Here is a 10,637-nt window from a genome sequence, read left to right on the forward strand (position 1 = left end):
AGGTCATAAAACACTTTGCATTAACGTTTCAATAAGATTAAAAGACAACCAGTCGTGTGCACACAACAGGAGGTCAGAGGTCAGGTGAACATCTGCAGTGGAAACCTGTCCAGTGTGAACATGTCTTGTTTCAGGCTCTCAGCGTGTCCCTTCCCTGCACTGTGTGTCTTTGTGACTGTGTGGATTTGGGGGGGTGTCAGTTTCTGTGGGTTTAAATTTGAACGTTTAGAGAAATCTGTCGCTGCACAGATGAATTATGGGATTGGAGGTAATTGCTTCAGTTTGCTAAGCGCCTCTGCTGCTGTGTCGCATTAAACTGAGCCATAACTCAGCGGCTGCGGCCTGGCAGGAGGGAGGTTAGCGCCACAGCTAACGTTAGCAGCAGGTAAAAGTCGGATGAAGTCATATGATTCACTGCTGGAGACGGAGGGCGAGCTCAGACTGTCAGAGCAGTTTTAGCTCACAATCGTAAATCTGTTGAGGAGAAGCAACTCCTGAAGCGGAGGCGTTCATTTCAGCAGACGTTTAGTTAATTTTGATAAATGCTGCAAGGAATTGTGGGACATTCTGCTGAGGAGTCTCTGTCTAAACGACATCAGCAGTCAATAAGTGTAATAAAAGACTAATCTGATGCTGAGGACAAATGTCATGAGGTTGTAATTTCAGTAAGTTTTATTAAAGTTATGACCACACGGCAACTGACTACAAACATGGACGTTCCCTGATAATCCTCATTTCATCTGTAATTTGTTTTTACACACAGAAAAACAATACCTGATTCAACAAACCGGGAGCCTGCTGTACTTGTGGGGTCTGAAATCAGTCCCTCCAGGATTTCACAAATATTAACACAAGTTCAACAAATCCCCATGAGCACAGAGCGACTTGCAATTTTGACCCAGCAACGCAACTTTTCCACAAACCTGACCTCTCATCGCCGCTTCTGCTAAACGCTGTCCCACGTCAGCAAACTCACTTCCTTGTCAGCAGACCTGTGTGACACCAACGTCTCACATTTACCTACAACAACAGCAAAGGGCCGTGAAGACCAGGATCCAGATTTTCTCTACCAAAGCGGGGAAGCTGTTCTGCAGAATGTGCAGTGTTGTGGTCGAACACAACGAGAACGTCAGAAACACATGGAGGACGTCAGAGACACAGGCTGCTGCATCCTGCTCAGCTGCAGGAAAGAATCACGGTCAGCTGGTTTAGATATGCAGGGTCAGGCCCGCCAAGTCCTGGAGTCTTTGGAGTTTTCACTTATTCCCCAAAACATTTCAACTTTCAATTTTGCCTTTTTTTTTTTAGATACGCTGCCACAAAATCACAAAAAAGCCTGGAGATCCTGGAGAAACTGGGAAAGGGTGTTTGAGGATTAAGACCTTGGTTTAGGGTTCAGGTTTGAATTAGGTTAAGGTTGGGGTTAGGGTAAATCTGTGTTCACATTGAGAGCGAATCTAGCGTTTTGGGCGGCTTGATTACACACAAAGTCCATGCAAAAGGCGTAAGATGCGTTTGTTGCGGCATACGCTGGTTCGCTCGAGTTCAGATTTTTCTACTTGAGCAAGAAATTCACTTGACGCTATGTTGCGAAAGCCTATCAGCGGAGAGATTGTCCGGACGTCAGCGACAGCTTCGAGTGAAACGCCGCTGGCCGACGGATTACAGCGTTGATTTATCTTCACTGAAGCTTCTCAGCAGCGAGCTTCCGCGCACATCCGTTAGCGTCGGTTGGCACCCAGAGTTCTGTGATGCTACATCCTCATATTTATATAAAAAACGGACAAAGCTGGACATTACTTGGAGAAAAGAAAGCAAGGAGGTTGAACTACCTGTTAAGTTTAGAAAATATGTGTCTGTAACTTTAGTCCAGATAAAACCCACGCGAGGAAATCGTAGCGAGGATTAAATTCACGATGTGTGTGAACACAGCATCAGGCATGTAGCAGTTAGTGAATGCATTGACGGGTCCCCACAAAGATAGTGCCACCAGACTGTGTGTGTGTTGCAGCTGTCTAACCTCTGTACAGCAGAGATCAGTGGAGGGGGGGGGTAAATGACTGTCCAGGGACCTTTGAGCAACTCTGGAAGCGTGGCGTTCACGTGTCCTCCTCGCTCCCTGTCTGTTTGTCCCGCATCACATCAGGACAAGTTCAGGAAAATGGAGGCTGAATGTTACCTCAGAGTCTCCGGGGGAGGGGAGGGGAGTGGGGGTCGCCACGGCTGAGCCAATCAGGTTGGCCGTCAGCCTGAGATGGCGATGACCCTGGCGAGTCAGCAGAAAGACAAAATATAGGAGGGAATGAAGGATTTCCAAGAAGAGACGTGAAGGGTCGGACTGGGTGAAGCTGCTTCTGCGCTCTGATTGGCTCACGGTGATGAGGACCAGAGGACGGACGCAGGTTTCACAGGTACAGCTGAACGCCATGATCCGAACAGTGATTCTGTGTCTTCAGATGCATTTCCTGTTTTTTATGGACGTTTATTCTCATTCATCAGGGAACAGCCCCGCCCCTCCTGAACCGTGATTGGCCAGAGCTGAGTACTGTACTGTACCACCTGATGGAGAACAGGTTGGTCTCTTCGTACTGTTTTGAGTAGAATTTCTGTTGTTTTTCAGCCTTATTTAGTCCTTTTTAAACGGTCTTATGCTATTTTAGGAAATATAACGGGGGATCGGTGTGAGGTCTAGGCACAGCGCAGGCTGCTACAGAGTCGACAACATGAAACAGTCATCCATCACATCCTCACCTGCAACACCAGGTCAGTCCAACAACGCCAAAACCACATCTACTGTACAGAAAGCACCGGAGCATGAAGGCTCCGTCCACACTCCTACGTCTTTATTTCATCTCAGTCAGTCAGAGCAGAAACACGATGCTGCTGAGTTTTATTAAAATACTTTATACTGTGTAAATAACACTTCTACACTTGTGCTGTGCACGTCTCCATATTTACTTTGTGTCGACTCCCGGTCTGTTCCCTCCCGGTCTGTTCCACCTCGCTGTCGGTCCACGCAGAGAAATTTCTGCGATGGTTCTTCACCACCAGCGTTCGTCTCTAGTAGAACTTTCTTCTGCAGCTGCGGAGTAGACCATCTGCTTCCCGTTTACACCGGCACGCACATGCTCAGTGTACGTGAACGGTCTCGTGATATGCGTTTTCAGACATTTAATATCAGTTTGTTTTTTAGCTTAAGTTACTTTTTTTTGGACAATGCACTTTTCTGTTTATCTAGATTCAAATTGCATTGCATGTTTTCTTGTGCAAATAAACCTTTAATTTGTTGTTTAACATTTCTTGTTGATTTAATTCATAACATTTTTAACAAATTATGCTTTTAAGAAGTGACGGGCACAAAGTCAGCCGTTTCAGAAAGTGACAGCGTCCCCAGTGTAAATGAAACCTGTGATTCAGGGTCGTTAACCGAGGCCGGGTTTACAGATAACAATCATAAGAATAAGCTAACGCAGGTTTTGGCTCCTGCTGCATTAGTGAAAGAGGAACAGCTCACAGTGAAGCTGCTGCTTCAGGTGTTCCTGTTGTGCAGATTTACAGATCAGAACACAACTTTCGGTGCACACATGATGGAAAGATGTATCATATGAACCCCGCCTGATGAACAGAAATCAGGCGTGTGGATGTTTGGACAGAGCAGCGGCCGTCTCTGGAGGAAGTTAATTTGAGGCCGTTGAACGGGAGCAGAGAAGATGCTTCCCTTCTCCTGCTGCCTCTGCGAGCCATCAGCCGTGGTCAGGTTTGGTTATGAAAACGTTTTTGGCAGCCAGGTTTGGCCGTGGTTTTAAAGCCAGCGTTGCTCAATCAGCCCTGCCTTTCATCACCGCAGCTCACACATTAAATACGAGCTGATGGGGAGAAGATAAGACTAATCTCAGACTGATCTGCAGAACTTCAACTCTGCTTGGTCTTATCTGCAGACTTGGCAGAGGGAAGCTCTGATACGAGCGCGGCACGTTGTCATCATACCACTCTGTCTGACCTTTGTCACCATTAAACTGGAGTTAGTCACTTATATAGTCTGTCTGCTGGAACAGACGTCTGCTGGGAACATTTCATTCATCATGATGTGAAGGGAACACACCTTGGGAAAGCAGCCAATGGGAGTGCTCAAAACGCAGCAAAATGAATGGTTACATGGTACAGGGTGTACCATGAAGGCTGAGTCCTTTCTGATTCCAGCCCGGGGCCCTTTGCTGCACATCATCCCCTCGCTCTGCAGCCTTTCTTCACTCTCAGCTCACACTGTTCGGATTTAGAAATGTTGTTTATCCAAACTGCTACTGTACGAGTAAATCGTCTGCGAAGTAAAGGCAAAGCTCATGATTTACAACATGCTCATGCTCATGTGCCGCGACCCGAGTGCTCATGCTGTTCGTGTAAACAGAAAATAGAACGCCCCTGTGGGCCGTTCTGGCCGCTGACAATGATGAATAAAGATGTGTTTGAAAGCTACGAGCCAGGTAAAGTTTGTTTTCCAGCAATAATTCTGATCATCTGTGCCAAAACGTCAAAAAAAAAAAAGAAGCAGAACCAGATGTATTACAGCCTGTAGAAAAGAAGTGGGCGAAGCCGCCATGACGTCACCCGTTGGTTTGTAGACTACCGATCTGAAGCCTCCAGTTTGGTATTTTCTCTGTCGCCATCTTGTTTTTTTGGAACCACACTGTTCCAAAAAACAGTAGCAACAGTAAGACAAAGACTTAGCTAGCGTGGTTAGCAAGGTGCGTCTGTAATTGACGTAAACTGTGATATTAGCTGTGATGCTAATTTTAGCTAGCGACAAACAGGCTTAAAACAAAACGTACTTACTGAAAAATGAGCAGCCGACTCCTGATAAGCTTTTTCAGCGGCCGGCACCGCTCTAGCCTGATTGACAGGTCGCCATGGTAGAGAGCTGTCAATCAGCTTGTAGCCCCGCCCTGAAGCCTCCCCTGCTTCCTGGTCTCTGTTCCTCTAAATGGGACCATAATTTACTAAATCAACATCACGCTGTGTTGAAGAAGACTTGAAACTAGCGACTGTTCTATACAATCACACTTCTTTCTGCAGCCGGTGGAGGCCGTTACAGAGAATGCATGTTTAAGGCTCTTCAGCTTGGCTTCATTTTCAGAGCCAGAGGTTCCTGCTTGGTGTGCATGGACTAGGTGGCCAGGAATTTGTGTGCGGAGAGAATTAGAGGTAAGCTTGCTATGTTTTACCGTGTAGATACTGTATAACTTGATAGTTAGCGTCATGTCGCCGCTGCACTTTCAGACGCTCTGTTTGCTCAGCTCAGCCTAACATGATCAAGATGTGGTCCAGTCCTCTCTGCGCGCTCAGCTAGCTCAGGAAACTCAAGAAGCTTCGTTTTTGTTGAAACAGAGCCAGAAGTCGTCTCTTTCTTACATCTTTTTGCTTCTAACAGGCAAATATTACTCAACAATAAACACTCAGGATAAACATTCAGGATTCAGTAACCTTTTTACCAGTGATGTAACTGATCAAATTTTGATCCAGCACCTTCTCCAAGAAGCAAATGATCTTTGGACGCTGTGTGATTTAGGCCTTCATCCAGAGCAATATACTGTTTGCTTATCCATTTATACTGCAGTAATTTAATTTGAAGTAATCACTGTATCCACTGACACCTGTCCCGATCTAATTCATAAGGTCATAGAGTAACATTCCAGTTTCCAGATCAGCTGACCTTTATGTCTTTGGACAATGGGTGGAAACATTTATCACCGAGCTGCAGCCAACTCCACAGACCAAACCTGATATCAAATGACTTCCATTATCTATGTTCCCAGTGAGACTCTTATCAGGTGCAGACAGATAGCAGCTGCAGCTCTGTGTTATGATGTTATCACGTTCCTGAAAAGTGAGAACAAAGCTTTCAATCATTTCCTCACTGAGTACAGTATCATTTTAATCATGCCACCACAGCCCAGGGTTCCCAAACCAGATCATTGCTCTAATAATCATTAAAATGCTGATTAACTGATACTCAGACAACAAGAATCAACTGTGAGTCCTGCATTTATAATAATGTCGCATATCTGTAGTAGTTCGGTTACCAGGCAGCCAATGAGGAAAACATCACGTCAGACTGTGAAGCTGATTGGATGAAGTCTGATTTATTCTGCTGGATTAGATGCAAATGAATTAAACATGAATTATTACACGCAAGTGAATTCAATTAAAGACAGTAGAAAGGAAGCGAGTAAATTAAAACTGTCTGAATGAGCAGTGTTGATTAAATTACAGGCACGTGGTGACTCATTTGCTCCCATTAATCATCAACATAAAGAACAAATAGAGTGAATGATGCATCTCATTTAGGAACTTTAACGAGGGCACAAAGTAATATCTGCTCACAGACGTGGATTCAGTTCTGCTCGTCTCAGTTGTTTGTTGTGCATCTTGTCCCGCATGAGTTTCAGTCTTCACACTGTACAAACTTCTTAAAGTCTGACACGACTCTATGAGATGAAATTCACAGAATCACAGAAGTTAGCGTTGCTAACTTGACCGCGGAGCCTTAAACGTCTAAAACTGATGCTAAAGGGTTACCCAGGGCGTTAAAAAGCAACGCCATAGGGCCTTGACCAAGCGTCAAAATGTGACGTCGGGAGTGAGAATGTGTCGCCTTCTTGATGAAGTGATCTCCCTGTTTATGACCTTTTTATTTGATCCTTTGTTGTTTAGCACATTTTGAAGTGTGTTTCAATACCAGCTCTATTTTTGATCCTCTTAAAGAGGTCATGTTCTGCTTTTTGGCTGTTTCCCTCTCCTGTGAAGTGAAAAAGCCCAAAGGGAGTTCCCATCTCCCACAGAAAACTCTGCTCCTGAACACACAGCTGTATTGTAGTCCAGCCTTTACTTCTGTAATCTCTCTGCGTCTCTGAACTCTTGATCCAGTCTAGGTTCTGAAGCTGGTTCTGGTTGTTCTGCCTATGTTTCTGGATCAGACCCCAACCCTCCAACATGTACGGCTGAACCGAAACCCTGGGCTGAGTGCAGCGCAGACAAAACGTAGCAAAACGTTTCTTTCAACAGAAACGGTGGTTCCCTGAACAACCTGCTGTGGACGCAAGCGCACTGCATTTTCCTGCCTTTTAACACCGTTGTGTTTGCAAACTTTTCGCAGCTGACGGGGTAACACCTGTGACACGCCCACCAAACAGGAGAAAATATACCTTGAAACCAGTTGCAGAACATTGCGCAACGTTGCAAGGAAACATGTTCTTCAATCCGAAAATGTTGCAAACCGGCGCAAAACGTTTTGAGATTGTACTCGCCCCGGATTACCTTGCTTGTCAAGACCCGCCTTACTTGGCTTCAGATTGGCTAGTAGTCCTTACCTAGGTCCTGCACATGTGCAACTCCCAACAAAGATCTTATAGAAGTGAGATGCTTCATTCTGTAGCTAAAACGGAGCGTTCAACACACAGGGTGAGAAGAGAAGCTGCAGAAATGTGCAGTCTGACAGAAATATGGTATGAACCTGTTCTGGCACAACCCCTAAATAAAATGATGAGCCCTTAAAGATGAAACATGACCTCTTAAAGCTGATGATGCCTGAAACAGCTGTTGCTGTTGCTGAAAAACCTCAACACTGTTTTTATTTTCTTCTTTGCTGCTTTTTTTGTGCTGAGCTGGGCGAAGTTTCCACTCACTTTCAGTTTGGCACGTTAAGCAGCCCCTCCCAACCTGAATCAATATTATAAACAACTGATAACACCTGAGACCTGATAAACACAAACTCCATATGACTCACTGTGGCTGAATGCACATGTTTAAGATGCTGTTCAGGTCTCAGTTTACCAAAAGCATCTGCACCACTGGCTGCTGTCTGCTGCAGTTGTTCTGCCTCTGGCATCCGTTTCTTGCTTTACTTCCTTTCAGGTTTGATTGTCTAAGTGTTTCCACCTGTGTCATCTTCACGCTTCTTGTATATTTAAGTCTTTATCTTACTGATGTTAGTTGCCACCTCATACCACTACATTTAAGTTGGAGTCTTCAGTGCTGTTTCTTGTGTTCCCTGGTGTCTTGTGGCTGATTTACCTTGTGTATTTAAGTCTTTGTCTTACTGTTGTTAGTTGCCACTTCGTACCACTACGTTTATGTTACATTACATTTATTCATTTAGCTGACGCTTTTATCCAAAAGTGACTTACAATTACTATACATGTCAGAGGTCGCACGCCTCTGGAGCAACTAGGGGTTAAGTGTCTTGCTCAGGGACACAATGGTGGATGTGTCACAGTGGGAATCGAACACAGGTCTCCCACACCAAAGGCAAGCATCTGATCTATGCGCCATCACCACTCCAGATGTTGGAGTCGTGAGTACTGTTTCTTGTGTTCCCTGGTGTCTTGTGGATTATTTATCTTGTGTATTTAAGTGTATGTCTTACTGTTGTTAGTTGCCACTTCATACCACTACGTTTAAGTTGGAGTCTTCAGTTCTGTTTCTTGTGCTCCCTGGTGTCTTGTGGCTGATTAACCTTGTGGATTTATATTGTTGGTGCCGCTCTGGATTTGTTTGTGCTTTGTTTGGAATGGCCTGCCTCACCATCGGTTGACTTTGTAAAGGTGTTCGTGAAGGTTCTGATACAGGTCATAGTTATCCAATAAGGGTTAAAATCAAGGATAACTGTACTTGGTTAAAGATACTTGAAGATGTTTCATCTCTCATCCTAGAAATTTCTTCAGTTCCTGAACTCTAATCTGCACCTGCTCTGCCTGGTGTTCTGCATCTGGGTCCAAATGCCGTTCTCCTGTGTCAGTGCTGAGCTACCCCTAACAACTTCCATCCTTGTTGCCAGCACCCAGAGCTCCCTGTTCATTGATCTAGAGCTGTTGTTCGAACTACAGATTGTACTTTCTCATTTTTCGTATATCCGCCTCTACAGCAGTCGGATTGAGAGCGACAGCTAGAACAACCGCTTGCAGAGGGCAGTGTTCCTGTAGGGATTGAAGAAAACCATTGTAACAGTGTAATGCTGGACACAGACATTCAGATCGGCTCATATGAGCCAGAATACAGGAGGCGGAAGAGGCCAGGAACTGGAAAAACAAGTCCGCCTGGTGAAGCAGAAGTTTGAATGTAGAGTAAGTTCTGTTACGTTACATGTACATGTTTTCATGAGGCTTAGCACATAGAGTTTAGCAGAAGTTAGAAGCTCAGACCGGCTGTTTGTAGGAGTATTTACACTGGGACAGGCAGCAGGCCCAAACATTCTGGTTGTAGGTTTTCTACTTTAAAGGTGGGGTCAGCTAAACCAACACACATCGTCTTATTAGATTCATCTGTTTGGTTTTTGTCCTGGTGCTGGATGTCTCCCGAATCACTTCCTCCACCTTTAAGAGCTAAAGTGAATTCCTCCCCCCCTTATCTCAGTTTTCTCTGGTCATGTAGCACCAATTTCTTTTTATGAAAATACCATCTTTCCAGCAGTGAGATGTCCCTTTAAAGTCAGCATGTGATTTACTGCAGACTCATTAAATTTAGAGTTGCTGTGAAAGCTGCATCAACTCTAAAAGTTCATTTGTAAACATTATACAACTTTTTGTGTTGATTGCACCAAATCTACATTAAAAAATGTACTTAACTCAAAATTAAATGTAAAATCTTAATGTTAAAATTCAATCATTTACGTTAAATAACCAAGTACATGAAATAATTCAGGTTAAAATGGCTAACGTCCCGTAACACAGAGATTTATATTTAAACACATCAGTTAAACCATGTCTGAGCCGGGCCGACCCTGTGGGAGCAGAGCTGTGATCACATTACCTCCATGCAGCCGTCCTGCAGCGTGCGCCCGAGCACAGCGACTAATTCTGGGCCGCACTCCCTGCTGGAGGAGCCAGAGAGCAGCTACAGAGAAAGTCTGTCCTCCTCGTGCTGAGGAAAAAGAAATGTTACTGACTGAGTCGGAGAAACTGCAGCTGGTGTTAAACAGAGGAACGTTTTCTCGGTTATTGATCTCGGAAGGTTATACGTGTACAAGGTGGGAAAACCTGTCAAACAGAATTTAGAGCATCATCGGAGCGCCGCAGTCAGCGAGGAAGCTCGTGAATCAAGGTCCAGGTTAGATAACATGTTGCTGCTGATGCTTCGTCTGATCCTTCAGTGAAGTTTGGGGACACGTGAGACGGATTTAAAGGTGTTTCCCAGAAGCTGCTGAGCTGAAGACGGCATTAGCTCAGTCCGTGGGGGACTTGGCTCGGGAACCGGAGGGCCGCTAGTTCACAGACGCACACACTGAGACACACACTGAGACACACACACTGACACACACACTGAGACACACACACTGAGACACACACACTGAGACACACACACACACACACTGAGACACACACTGAGACACACACACACTGAGACACACACACACACACACACTGAGACACACACACTGAGACACACACACACACACACTAAGACACACACTGAGACACACACACACTGAGACACACACACTGAGACACACACTGAGACACACACACACACACACACACTGAGACACACACACTGAGACACACACTGAGACACACACTGAGACACACACACACACACACTGAGACACACACTGAGACACACACACTGAGACACACACACACACACAC

This window comes from Micropterus dolomieu, linkage group LG20 (genome assembly GCF_021292245.1).
Source record: "Micropterus dolomieu isolate WLL.071019.BEF.003 ecotype Adirondacks linkage group LG20, ASM2129224v1, whole genome shotgun sequence".
NCBI classification, from domain to species: domain Eukaryota; kingdom Metazoa; phylum Chordata; class Actinopteri; order Centrarchiformes; family Centrarchidae; genus Micropterus; species Micropterus dolomieu.